The sequence below is a fragment of the Myotis brandtii genome, unplaced genomic scaffold (genome assembly GCF_000412655.1).
Source record: "Myotis brandtii unplaced genomic scaffold, ASM41265v1 scaffold440, whole genome shotgun sequence".
In the NCBI taxonomy this organism is placed as follows: domain Eukaryota; kingdom Metazoa; phylum Chordata; class Mammalia; order Chiroptera; family Vespertilionidae; genus Myotis; species Myotis brandtii.
Genome location: NW_005366834.1, coordinates 2,789,004 through 2,804,098, shown reverse-complemented (window position 1 = coordinate 2,804,098; position 15,095 = coordinate 2,789,004). Strand labels below are relative to the sequence as shown.

The following is a 15,095-nucleotide window of genomic DNA, read 5'->3' as shown; positions in this document are numbered from 1 at the left end:
TGGAGCAAGCAAGCCTCCCTGTTCGCTTCAGTGGATGGCTGCCGGCCGCCATCTTGGCTGACAGTTAATTTGCATAAGGATATGCTGATTAGCCAATGGGAAGGGTAGCAGTCGTATGCTACTTACCATGTTTCTCTTTTATTAGTGTAGATTAACTTTTCTAATATTAAAAATAAATACCTTAATTTCTATGAATTTTTTGTTGTTGTTAATCCTCACCTGAGGATATTTCTTTTCCCCATTGGTTCTTAGAGAGAGTGTAAGAGAGGGGAAGAAGACAGACAGAGAGAAACATCAATGTGAGAGACACATGTGGATTGGCTGCCTCCTGCTTCAATCAGAAATGGAGTCTACAAGCCTGCAACCAAGGTACTTGCCCTTGATTGGAATTGAACCTGCGACCCTGCAGTCTGCAGGTTGACACTCTAACAACTGAGCAAAATTGGCTAGGGAAATTTCTATGAATTTTAAAGTTATTGGTTATTAGTGCCCCTTCTTCAGTATAATAATTTTCTTTTACCTTTCGTTACCAATCATCATATAATATAAATGATACCAAATTTACATTTCATAATTGTAAGCCTAAAGAAGTAATTAAATGTTTGTGTGCCTGTGGCAGGTGGCACATTTTATTTTGCTGGTCCCTCCTCACTAAAGGTGAGAGTGCTTTTGTTAACCTGGGTAATTAGTCCCTTCTCTTCTCTAAATGTATATGGTTACTAGCCCTTCTCATCCTCTCCTAATTTAAAAATTTATGTTGCCCATGACTTCCCTGTTTAAATCCCTCCAGTAGCTTCCAAACCTACACAGGATATAAACCAATGATTCCTTGTTCTGGTTTAAAAATTATTTCACAAAGCCAAAATCATTTAGCTTTCAGGTTCAACTTTCATCATTCCCTCACTCTTCATGACATTACAATCTCACTGCAACTCTTTCTTCATCAAGGGAAATTTATTTCTACCTAAGGTCCTCCATATTGGATCTACTTCTTTAAAATGTGCCTTATAAATAAATAATAAATACATAAATACATACATACATACATACATACATACATACATACATAGAATGTGCCTTTCCTGACCTTCACATTCCTATCTCCTCCTTATCATCCAGATCTCAGTTTAAATGCCAGTTCCACAATAAAGCCTTCTCTCACCCTCCTATCTCCTATGACTTCCTAGTTGATTAGCATCCTAATGATTTTAATTATCTGCTAAGAATTTTACCATGTGGTGTAAGACATCAAATTAAGGTTCATGAGCTGCTCTGACATCTGGTAAAACCAGGAGTGCTTTGAATGACCCAATTGCAAGTTCCTTTCCCCATTCTGCTTCCAAGGATAAGGTCCCTCTGCCAAACAACCTTCTTATTGTGGAGACCCGAACTGTTTCAGCTGAATCCTGAGCAGTGAGTTTTACTTCCCCACCGCCTACAGAATTATTCAAACAAGACAGTCTCATAGAAATCGGGAGGTACCCCCCCTCCCCTTTGTGATAATACAAATCCAGCCTTCTATGGTTCCTTGTTCACTCTGTTTCTGAACACAACCTCTGTGTGTGACCCTACATGGCATGAGGTGTCATGTGGTTGTATCTGTGACCAATAAATTGCCATGGTTCTCATCTACCCAGTGTTTGGCCATATTTATTAATTGATGAACTATATGCCTGTCACCATAAAAATATCCATATTAAAAAAAAACAACAACTTCATGTGTCATCTCATATCTCTGGACCCTTCAATAATTTAGCATTAATAAAATCTTAAATAAGTGAATGATTCTATAGATTTCTATTTCTACCTCAAATATTTAGAAATTATTATAAATATTTATAAAAACACACACATAATATAGGTTTGTCAAGAAATATATCCAGATCAATGTCAAAACAACAATAACAACAAAAAACATGAATGACTCTGGTAGTAAGTCAGAATTCTGAAAAATCTTTGAAAGTCAAAAAACATAGTGTGGTCGGTCAAATTTCTAAATTGTCAATGCAAAGATTTTCCATCCTAATCCCCAGAATCTATGAATGTGATGAGGTACAAATCCCATGATTTGTGTTATTATGTTACTAGAGGCCCCATGCACAAAATTAGTGCATAGGTAGGGTCCCTAGGCCTGGCTGGCGATCAGGGCCAATCGGGCCTTCTGGCTGCTGGCCGGGGCCTTCCTTCCCTGGCTGCTGGCCACCGGCTGGGGCCTTTCTTCATTTTGCACCGTCCCCTGGTGGTCAGTGCACAACATAGTGAGCAATTGAACTCCCGGTCTCCCAGTCGAACTCCCAAGGGGACACTTTGCATATTAGCCTTTTGTATATATAGATATGACATGGTTGGACATAAAATAGATTATCTTGGTTGGGCCCATTGCAATAACTGGAGCCCTAAAAATAGAAGCGAATTTTCTCCTACTGGTGGCAGAAGACAGGGTCAGAGAAATTTGAAACATAAGAACAATTCATGGTACCATTACTGGGTTTGAAGATGGAGAGAGTCATGACTCAAGGAATATGGTGATCCCTCAAAGCTGAGAATGACCACACTGATGTCCAGGAGGCCTCAGTCCCAAACCTAACACAACTACATGCGGCCAACAATTGAATAGATTTGGAAGCAGGCTCCTCCAGAAAGAATATAGCCTAGCTAACACATGTATTTCAGCCTTGTGAGTACCTAAGCTGAGGACCCAGTCCAACATACTCAGACTTGTGAGATGATAAATGGATGTTTTAAAGCTTAAAGTTGCTCAGTATACGACAACTTGTTATGCAGCAGTAGGAAACACTATGCCCTGATCTATGTAGGAAATCACTCTGTAAATCATGCACAGTAAAAGGAAATATAGAAAGACAGGGTCAGTTTCACATGCACGTGGCTTGGTAGTAGTGGATACAGGATCAGCAGTGGGCTCTGGGGCAGCCATCAGTATTTACCTGGGCATTGAATATGGAGCATCTAGGTTATCTGGCCTTATTTTCGACCCTGTCCTCACGGCTAGAGCACAGAATACAGATAATACTTGCCATAGTCTCAAAGAACCAATATGAATTCTTGAGCTAAAGAGAATGGGGATTTGAATGGTTGGAAACTAGCAGGAAAAATAATGTACCTGCATCATGCCAACAATTAGTCATGTTCACACTCAACATCTGAACATGACATACTTCTACTTCTGTAACCAGAAAACAAGCACTAAGTGGAAACATCTCAAACTCAAAGATAAATATAAAGCCATAAATAGTAAGACAGCAGTCACCTTAAAAGTGAAACAGTAATTCTCCCTCCACACTCAAACGGAACTATGATGAAAAGAAACATCAACTGTGTTATTGTCTTTAATAAATGATGCCTTTAGATGAATACTAAAGAACATTGCATCAATACACATGTAGCAGGCTGTAAGAAAAATAACTAATTAGACACAGTAGAATTGATTGCCAGAATCAAAGAGAAAAACACAAACAAACAAACAAACAAACAAACAAAAAGCATTTGAGGCAGAGTGCAGGATGTTCTCAGAAACAAGGTTAAGAACCAATAATTTTATGTTCAGCCAAATTATGCTAAAACTTCAAGAGTAACAAATAAAGGCAGCAGATTGAGAGAATACCCAGGAGGATGTATAGAAAGAAGAGGGGTAACATGGGGTGTATATTCCCTTGTGGGAACCTTCATGGGAGCCTTCGTGGGTGCAGTCCTGGAGACTATGTAATGAAATTTTGTTAATTGCACAGAAACAACCACCTACAGAATCTTCTCTCCAGCATATATCTGGAAAATGCCTCATATGACATGGATGAAATTAACTAAGAGCCAGTACCATTCTCCATCTACCTTATTTCCCTAAAGTTGGAAAAGTCTCAAGGTGAAGTTCTTTGTTTGTTTTGAAATTTCAGTCAGGCTGATGATTCCGCTAAATCACTGCCACTTCCCAATTAGCCTAGAAAAATGCTTCTGCCTCTATGTAACTCTTTCACACTACACTTTACATGATGGATATTTGGTCAGTGCGGAATGTGCTAAAAGACATCAGTCCTGCTGGGGCACTTCTGCTATGGCCTCCCACGTACACTGACATCTTCTACACCACGAATATAGTGTGTGTTTGATATGAAACTGTATTTTCTAAAACAAATTGTTGGCTATAGACCTAGTAGGAAATTTTGCGGTGAAAGTCTATATTTTTTCTTAGTTTTAACTAGGATGCAATAAAATTGAATTTATTTCCATTCAACATTAAGTTGATGTAATACATCTAGTCATGCCTTTGTTATGCTGGAGCTATAGGCTAATTGAAAACAAGGAGGTTCAGAGTAGATAATAGTATACCCTGTTACTCCAGTCATGGTAATGAGCAAACATCTCATGGAATAAAGGTACTTATAATCTGTGAATGAAAATATGACAGAGAGAGAGAGAGACAGAGAGAATTAAGGATTCAAATTTGACAAAGCTCTGAAAGAATTATTAAAGGACATACCCCAGCAAAATAAAATAAGACATGTGAAAATTGGACCCAAGAAGAACCCATGAGATAAGGGAAATGGTATTAAGCAGACCATTAAAACTAATAATGCTAGCAAAGATAAATGTGCAAATAGTATCAAGAGATAACTATCCTATATAATAAAAGGCCAGCTACCATAATGGCATAACGACCAGAACGACTGATTGACCAGTTGCTATGAGGTGCATAGACCACCTCTCGGTCCCTCGCCCCAGCCCGCAGGCTCTGATCACTGGATGGCAGACAGGGAACCACAGGGAGCTGGAGTGAGCGGTGGCAGGGAGGGACTGATCACAGGCTAGGCCTAGGGACCCTACACGCAAATGATTTTGTGCCCTGGGCCTCTAGTTATCCAGAAGAAAACGCAGCCTACTGAGTGGCACTTACAAGCCTTGCTTGGTTCATGTTGATTCCCATTCAGTTTGACTTCTATATTTCCACATTTACCTTATAAACAATCAAATCTATAAGATATGCACCCATTTTTATTTTTTCCAAGTTTTTACAGTTATAAAAAAATTTTGATGCATTCTAGATGTATTTAATTTTTGGTTATTTATATAGAATGTGTATTTCCAAATCTGTTTATTAGGTGAGATAATATGTGTATATTTCACGGTTATGCATGTTCAGGAATTTTGAAGATACAGCTGGTTTCCTCTAACCAAATACAACTGTGAGCATGGCATATTTTGGCATTTTCCTGCCATCTAACTTTCTCCATGTTCTGTTTATAAGAAAGATAAGTCATTTTAAAACATAAAGACTATATGCCAAAGTCATTTTCAAAAACATAAGAATGCTTTTGTTTGTGTGTTTGACTAGAGCACATTTTTTGTAACATAGAACATCTAAAAGCTATTTAAAAACTACTATATAATGAATTTTTAAAATTAAAACTTTAGAGAATGAGAGAAAATATTGATAATAATTTTGAAAACAAAATTAATGAACCTGAATATATAAAGAGCTAATATGAATTAGTAAGGAAATATCCGAAGATGGGTCATGGAAAGTCATTTCACAAAAGAAGAAAGACACATGGCAAATAAACTTATAACAAAGATGCTCATATTTACTGTAATCATAGAGTGTAAGTTAAGACAAAAGCACACAACAGTTTTCTGTCACATCAGCAAGTATTATAGAGTCTGATAATTTCTAGAATATATTACAGTGACGATAAAGAGCTACACTCATGCACAACTGATTGGGGGAGGAGTTTAAAAATATTTGGAGTAGAATTTTTATAACATATGGAAATAAAGTTAATTATACTCATTACAATAAATATAATAATTCAAAAGAATTAGTTGCATATATGTATTAGCGATCTGAAATACATTCGTTGTATACTGCTCAAAGGGAGAAAAAGCTTCTGAAACCTATGAAGAGCATATTTTATGTTATTATTATAATTTTCTATGCATGTGTGGATAGTTATAAATTTATATAGAAGATTTATTTATATATGAAAAAATAGATGTTTATGTAGAAAATTATTTAACTGTGGATGATTCTGGCCATTAAATTAAGGAGCAAAACATGCTGAGGCACAGATTTCCTGAAAAGAAATTATTATTGTGGCCCTATCTGGTTTGGCTCAGATGATAGAGTGTCAGTCTGTGGACTGAGGGGTCCCAGGTTCAATTCCAGTTGGGGGCACATGCCTGGGTTGCGGGCTCGATCCCCGGTGGAGGGCGTGTGGGAGGCAGCCAATCAATAATTTTCTCTCATCATTGATGTTTCTAGCTCTTTCTCCCTTCCTCTCTGAAATCAATAAAAATATATTTAAAAAATCATTATTGTGTACATTATAATAACTTATAGTTTTAACATTTATGCCAAATATTTTCATTTTATTATTCTACTCTGATTTAAATAAAAAAAACACAATGTAAAGCAGTTCTTTAAAAATGCATATAAGAATATTTGGCTTATAATAAAATTAATTATAACATTGAATGTTTCTTCTGCTTTTTCACTTATTACATAAATGGTAAACTTTTGCATAGTGATTGTATATTTTGGCTCCTATAACAATGTAGAAGTTTAGAGAAGAAAAGTTATTTCAAGGACAAGGGAAGAAAAAGAAATAGATTTGATTGACAAATTCAAAGTCTATTGAGATAACACTTCCTTTAAAATAAAATTAAGTTCAGGTGTTTATAACTTCACTTCAGGCAATAGAACAAATGAGAATGCCAAATCTACATCAACTTAGAGGAAAATACTTATAAACCTTGTTCAGGTCTGGTAATAGCCTATGAATCTTGAGATCAGAAGAAAGTTTAAAATAAAAGATAACTTGAGTTGTAGGTATAGATATTTGATAAAATAAACTGTATACATGAATATATAATTTTTCAAATATATTTCCAGTTACTTTATATCATAGCATTTGAAAAGAAAACAAATTGAAAGAGAAAAATAAGGCAGAATTTTGGCCAGATTAGTTTTCATCAGATCAAAGAATCTATGCACTTTGCAATTTAAAATAATTCAATTAGTATGTTTGAAAGACTGACCTTCCAATATTTAAGGTTGACTGTATTTGAACTTCCTAAATCACTGAAAATATAATTTCTTGTAAGCTATTTATTTATATGAAGCCAAATTGTTATGGGATTCCTCAGGTGAAGACAAGCAAAATATATAACTGGCATACAAATGAGGTTATCTATCACTTAGTCCTGTGTAAAAGAATCAGCCACAACTTTATAAGTCATTGTTTTCATGTTTTAGAGAACAAAACTTAATTACTGCTTCTTGCTTGAATATCTTCCAGAAATAAATTTTGTTCTTTAAGATTTACTGCAGTTTATTTCTTTTCTTATTTTTCATATAAAAATGTGTTAGATTTATAAACTTACTTGACTACAATGGGGGGTAGGAGGGAGGGAAGGAGGGAGTGAGGAGAGAGAAAGAGAAGAATTTTGTTAAAGCAAATAATTGAATATCTTAATATAATTTTAATGAATAATTTAGCAAGTAAACCACTTCTATCATCTCTCCTCACTTATATAATTTAGAAATTGTTTAAATTCAGTTTATCTTTTTCTAGTGTTGTAGCTTTGATTGGTCTTTGTAATCTCACCTTCATTTCCAATTCTGGTTCTAAAACTTCTGGATCATTTTCAGAGTCACCCTCAGTGTGATGTCATCTGTCACACTAGCTAAACAATCAATGCACTTTTTTCTGTTAGTTTTTCACTGGAAGGATTTTGATGCCAAGTTTGCTCTTCCATCTCTGAGAGGAGTCATATATATTGCTGTAGCTATTCATTTTTATTTTGAGTAATACTCATAGTCATTTCAGCAAACCTTGCAGCTATAGCGTCGTCATCACATTCTTTATTCCTTTATTGCCTTTTCGTAACTGAATCTTCATTTTCTCTAAAGCTCTCATCAAACCTCTGTCTTTTACTTGCTCCAGAATAACATGCACACATGTACATACACACATATATGTATGTATAATATATTAATAATTACAAAGTTTGCAATTCTAAATTCCTAAATTAATGAGCTAATCCTTACGCTTTATTGAGGGTATTATAGTTGCTCACAGAAGATGAATATCTGGATATGTATATATATTAATCCTCACCCAAGGGTATTTTTCCATTGATTTTTTAGAGAGAGTGGAATAGAGAGGAAAAGACAGGGAGAAATATCGATGTGAGATAAACACATTGATTGGTTGCCTCCTGCACGTGCCCTGACCATGGCCCAGCCAGGGAGGAACCTGCAACTTAGGTACATGCCCTTGACTGGAATCAAACTCAGGATCTTTCAGTCTGTAGGCTGAAGCTCTATACACTAAGCCAGCAGTCGCCAACCTTTCGGACCTCACGGACCACCAGTGGTCCACGGACCATCGGTTGGCGACCACTGAACTAAGCCAAACCGGTTAGGGCTGATATTATATTTTAAGATAATGGTTTTAAAATGAAAAAAGTACTAGAATTTTGTGTATGCTTATCCCCAGTTTTATTTAAATAGTCTAATATCTGTCACAATCTTTGTGTTATCAATGCTTTTTTAAAGTTTTTATTTTAAAATAAATTCAGATACACAAAATATTTCAAAGAATTTTCATATAGCTTTCATTCAGTTTCTTTAAAACTTAATGTCATATAGCCAATTCTAAACCCCTGAAAACTGAATTGGCACAATACAAATAACTAATCTGTCAATTTTATTCAAATTATTTGAATTGTCTGACTAATTTCCTTTTCCTGGTCCAGAATCTGATTTAGGATCAAATCATGCATTTAGCTGTCATGTCTCCCTAATCTCTTCCAATGCAGTTCCTCATTGTTTCTTTGCTTTTCATGACCTGAAAACTTTGTAGAATGTCCTTTAATGAAGGTGTATGTTGTGTTTTCTCCTGATTGTGTTATGTATTTTTAGTAAGAATACAGTGGAAGTGATGGTTTACCACAGTAGGTGGATGTTGTTAATTTGAGTCATTACTAGTCATATTAACTGTGTATGCTTGGTTAAGTTGATGACTGACAAGTTTCTCAACTGTGAAGTTGTTTTCCCCTTTATAATTAATAAGGATTACATGGCAATAAACTTTCAAATTATATATCTATACTATTCTTATACTTTGTGCTAATGTTGGCAAACATTGATCCAATTTTTGTTTACTTTATTCTTGCTTGAATATGTTGGAATCTTTATCTCTGGACATTTATTTCATGTGATAATAAATTCAATAGACTAGAGCAATATGTCCAAGATAAATGAGATGAAGGATATGGTTTACGGTTTTAGACAGCTGCGAAGGGCATGGCTTCTCGGGGTATTTTAAAAATCTGCTTAAAATAGACAATAAAGAATCTTGATGAGAACGGGAATTGAAGGTTAGTACCCATCTGATATAGAAAAAAAGGTATATTATTTCTACTACCCCATGGAACATTAACAAACCGAATCACCCCATAAAGAGAATCATGATTTGGAAACGTCTATGGAAAATAAGGTATTCAGTAGTTTTTATTACAGGAACATTTTTCTCTACTAATGAATATAGAAATTTAAAGAAGGAAAAGATGCCAGATTTTGCATATAGTTTAGCAGCATTAGAAAAGAAAAGAGGTTTTGAATTGATCTGAAATCTTAAGGTCTGGATTTATGCTTTAGGGCTATGATCACACATTAAAGATGGATGCCAATATAACCGAAACTCAGCAGAACAGCTGAAAATGACCCAATGCACGTTTGCCCTTAGTGATAATATCCTTTCAGAGAGGAATTCTAATTGCAACTTTTAACATTTCTCATAGTCATGGAAAGGCATGCCGAGCATACAATTCGATCACTTTAATTACCATTAATTTTTTTCATCTATATTCTATCTTATTGAAAGCAACTAAGAAAGGTAAAGTGTCCTTGACTTCTTTATGATCATTGGAAATACAATGATCCATCTTTTCCCCTTTTACTCAACATTGAATAAATCAAATGGGGTTATTTCTTCTACCTAAGACTAACAGATTAAAGGAGGCACAGGCAGTGCAAGGCTTTTATAAATTATTTATATTTTGTTTGGAAGCCCAAAGTAGAACTTTCAGCATCTCATTTCAGGTCAATGGCTTAAAGCAACAGCATAAAGGCTCTAAGTCCTATGAGTGGTGTCCTTATAAAGAAGCATGAAGTACACAAAAACACACGCAGGTAGACAGTTTGAAGTTGGAGGCAGAGGTTGCCGTTATCCTGCTATAAAGACCAAGGAATGCCTGGGATCACCAGAACTTGGTCAGCGCATGTCATAGCGACCAGTTGTTCGGTTGTTCAGTTGTTCCGCCATTCAGTCCATTTGCATATTACGGTTTTATTGGACAGGAAGACACTTTGTATGTGTAAGAGACCATAAAGTATAGTCAGCATTTGTCAAAATCAAATAATATAGGGAGAGATTCTTTATCTTATTAGGTTTGTATTAACCTACATTTATTGTAATTTCTCTTTAAATAGAGCATAAGAATAATATGGTCTCTAAATACATGCATCACATATTCAACTACTTCTGCAGTTCATTATAATTTAGATTTACTAAATCATTTGCTCACATTTCTTTCTTGTTTTCTTCCTTTTGGTGAAGTGCATGGTTAGCCCTTCTTTCTGGGAGGATCTGGAAGCCATTAGTGTCTTTGTTTTTAATGTCTTTACTTCACCATTACTTTAGACTCTTAGCTTAGTTGTCTTTAGATTTCCTGTTGAACAGTTACCTTATTATTTGAATGTATCATTCTATTGATCTCTGCCACTTATTTTTCTGGATTAGAAATCTACTCTTTGTTATTTCATTACAGATAACCTGTACACATGCCTTGTGGTTTAGAATTTTAAAAAATATTATTATTTATTTCAGAGAGGAAATGAGAGGGAGAGATAGAAACATCAATGATGAGAGCGAATCATTGATCAGCTGCCTCCTGCACACCCCCTACTGGGGATTGAGCCCACAACTCAGGCATGTGCCTTGACTTGGAATCCAACTGTGACCTCCTGGTTCATAGGTTAACATTCAACCCCGAGCCATGCCAGCCAGGCTTGTTTAGCATTTTCTTCTTTTTTTATTGTATTGTTTTATACTAGAATTTCATTTAATTATTTAATTGTATTTGTTTATAAATACAAATTTTAATGTAAGGATAGATGGATTTAAAAATCTGGTGGGGGAGATTGCTAGATGCCCACCAAAGCCTGTTTTATTATCTTCAATGATACATTGTGCAATATATTATCTATACTTGACATTAAACACAGCCATGTGGCTAATATAATCAATCATGAATGAACAGAAAATACATGCACAACTTTTAGACCTTGGCCATCAAACCTTCCCGCATTAATCACTTTACTATGGCCCATCCTGTCAACTAAATAGATGCACAAAGTGAATTTCAAGGCATGTGTTCACTATGGCAAGGTCCCAGTATAAAAAAGATGCTTAATTTCTGAATCACCAATAGGAAGTAGTGATACAAAGGAAAACAAACCTATTTTCAACATTAAGAAATAACCCTTTTTGTTTTAACCATTAAACATTTGCTCTTTATAGCATTGACTAACATTACTAAGTACAGTTCTTTCCAGTAGTCAGATTGTATTTATTTACTGATCAGGAAAGGCATTTTTTCAAATGTGCTTAATTCACAAGTTGTCTGGAAGTTGCAGTTGAACATATATTGCTATACAATAGAATTTGTAAAATGTAAAAAAATAAAATAAAATTAAAAAAATATATTAGTGCTGATAATTGTAGACATTATATTCTGACTCATTATTTTTATTGTACTTTTTTAACCCCAATATTAGGATATTTTTACCTGCTATGCAGCAGATAGTTGCATCCATTATATCACTGATACATGTACTTACTGTGTAGTGATTTATATGTTCATTTTATTGTTAGTGCTACCGGTAAGAGGTCGAGACCTCTGTTCTTGTCTTCTTGAAGGAAATATTTCAGTCAGGAGAAGAAGTGCAACAAAGCCAGCCAGAATTTATTGGCCACAGCAAAAAACACACGTAGGACAGTGAAACAAGGAAGGGCAAAGAAGAAGCAACAGGAGAGCCCAAGGGAATTTTCCCTCTAGTGTGTTATTTGTTTTATTTGTTCTAAGTGATGTTGATATATAGTTCTCTAATTTTTTTGGAGTCAAATTCATCTATTTTGCTTTGTATGATAAACTGAATCCTATCCACCCCACATGTAATTTAACTTTGACTTTTGTCAGTGCTTCTCAACATTTTCTACTGATGTATCAGCAATAGTGCAGGAATCTCAGTGTTTTATCTTAGAACTCTGAGAAAGGGTTTGGACACTAGCAGGACTAGTAATAGCTGGCACCTGAAAGAACTTTAATTAAATTTTCTTTAAACCTTAAGAAATATGCATGCATTTGGCCTTGTACTCCTTATTTTACCTTACTTTTTAAGTTTAAGGGATTATTTAAATGCCTTCTCTAAGGATACATTGGCACTTGTTTTTCAGATTTAAAGTTACCATGATGTCTTCCTGATTGCAGGTAGTTGTATGATATGGCTGATGAAATTATCGAAATGGGTTGTATACCCAATTCATCTCTAATTCCTGTTGGTATGGTGTCAAGTAGGGTTTCAGAAACAACCCACTGTGTGTGTATGCGTGTGTAACAGTCAATTCTTTTCCAACTGATTTCAGTATACATCTTTTTGTTTCTGGTGTTTTTAGTCTCTTTATACACTTTGATGAAGTATCAAAACATTTAATTTTGGAGCTACCATTTTAATAAATATTATAAAATATTTCTGTTACCCTGGAAGGATTTTTTAAAATTATCCTCATGCTTTGCATCCTATTCTTCAGCCTGAGGTAACAACTGTCCTACTTTCTCTGATTAAAGATTAGTTTTGCCCATCTGAAAATTCATATGAGTAAGATCATAGAGGTTATACTTTTATATCTGGCTACTTTCAATCAGCAGACTGTTTATGAGATTCATCTTTTTTGTGTGTTTAATAACATTTTCTTCCTTAATATTACTAAGTATACATCACAATGTTTATTCATTCACTTGATTGATAGGTATTTGTATTGTTTCTAGTTGGAATTTTATAAATAAAACCAATATGACCATTTGTGTACAAGTCACTCTATATATACAGTTTGCATTTCTCTTGGTAAATACCCAAAAATGAAACTACTTCATTATGTGAGCAATGCATATTTAAGTTTATAAATTTCCAAACTCTTTTATACTCTAACTAGCAATGTATGAGATAATAAGTTACTCCACATCTTCACCAATACTTGACAAGTCTTGATTTTAACCATTCTAGTGGTTGTGTATTGGTATATCATTGTGGTTTTGTTTTTGTTTTTGAATACTTACCCAAGGATATCTTCCTATTGATTTTGAGAGAGAGAGTGGAAGAAAGAGGGAAAGACAGAAAGAAATATCAATGTGAGAGAAACACATTGATTGGTTGCCTCCTGCATGCACCCTTACCAGGGCTTGGCCCAGCCAGAGCCTATAACCAAGGTACTGCCCTTGGCTAGAATTGAATCTGGGACCCTTCAGTCTGCAGGCTGATGCTCTATTCACTGAGCCAAACTGGCTAGGGCTCATTGTGGTTTTAATTTGCTTTTCCCTGATGACTGTTAATGTTGTGTCTCTTCATATGATTACAAGATATTCATATATTTTCTCTGGGCAAGTGTTTATTCAAATATTTTACCCCTTTTTACTGGATCATTAACCATCTTGAAGTTGTAGAGGTCTTATGAAGTGTGTACCCAAGTCCTTTGTCTAATAATCTATGTCAACTATTTTCTCTCCATATAATGCTTACATTTCATTTTTAAAAGGTGTCTTATAGAGGATGACTAATAAGGTTAAAAAATTATATCATACTTTTGAACACAATACTTTTTGGGTCCTATATACAAAATCCTTGTCCAACTTAACATTACAAAGATGTTTTTCTAAGCTTTTGTTCCCTCTCCCCCCCCCCAAATATATTTCTTATGTTTTTCTATATTCTTCCTAACTTTCCTATATTCATGGTCTCTGTATTCCACACCATGGATTTTATTTCTATTCTTACATATTCTTTATATAGTTAGTATAGCTTAACAGGAAGTCTTTAAATCAGGCACTGTAATTCCTCCAAATTCCTTTTTCAAAATTGTTTATGTAGTTTAAGTCCTTCACACTTAACTATAAATTTTAGAATTAGTGTCAACTTTTCCAATAACAATCCTGCTGAGCTTCTGCTTATATTGCATTGAATCTATGTAAATTCATTTGAAAAGAATTGACATCTTAACAAGATTGAAGATTATAATTCTCGAAAAAAGGTTTATCACTCCATTTATTTAGGTCATATTTCATTACTCTCAGCAATGTTTCTTAGTTTTATGTATACAGTACTAGCATAAATACTGATAACTTTATATGGTTCATATTTCTGGATCATATTGTCAATGGCATTGATTTTTATTTCTATTTGTTAATGGCTATTGTCTACAAACTGGACTTGATTTGGTCTATCGATCTGTTATCATATGAATTTGTTAAACAAAATTATATTTTCCAATACCTTTTATAGATTTCTCATGATATTTTATACATGCAATGATATCTTCTGTGAATAAAGAAAATGTAGTAATTTTCAAAAAGTATATATATATATAATAAAAATTATATATTTCTGTATTTTCCTTCTGTTAATACAATGAAATTCATGACATAAGTTTTAAATGTTAAACCAACTTTATATTCTTAAAATAAACCACAGTTGTCTATTTGGCGGTCATGGAGATACACTGCTCAAATCTTCAGAAGGGCCGGTCTCAGGGAGCTTGGTTGATTAAGCCTCAGCTGACAACTCAAATTTTTGATGTGCAAATTTCCATCTTTTCCCAATGACTGCTGCTTCAAGTTTTCTCCTGAGTCTTCTTCGTAAGACCTTCATAGTGCTTATAACTTCACTGGTCATCAAAGTGGTCCAGACTCATCTTGTTTATGTTCTGTCCCAAACATAGAATAAATACATGGTTTTTATGGGAAGC

The 15,095-nt window shown here is 34.5% G+C and overlaps 1 long non-coding RNA gene across 1 annotated transcript in view; it reads left to right on the top strand.

Moving 5' to 3' along the window:
* Positions 1 to 13,644, top strand: part of LOC106727522 — a 20,478-nt gene extending 6,834 nt beyond the window's left edge. Inside the window, exons 2-3 of the long non-coding RNA XR_001363745.1 lie at positions 9,285 to 9,290; positions 13,552 to 13,644. This is a non-coding gene — a long non-coding RNA (uncharacterized LOC106727522). The remainder of the gene's footprint in view (positions 1 to 9,284; positions 9,291 to 13,551) is intronic.
* The last annotated feature ends 1,451 nt before the right edge of the window (positions 13,645 to 15,095 follow it).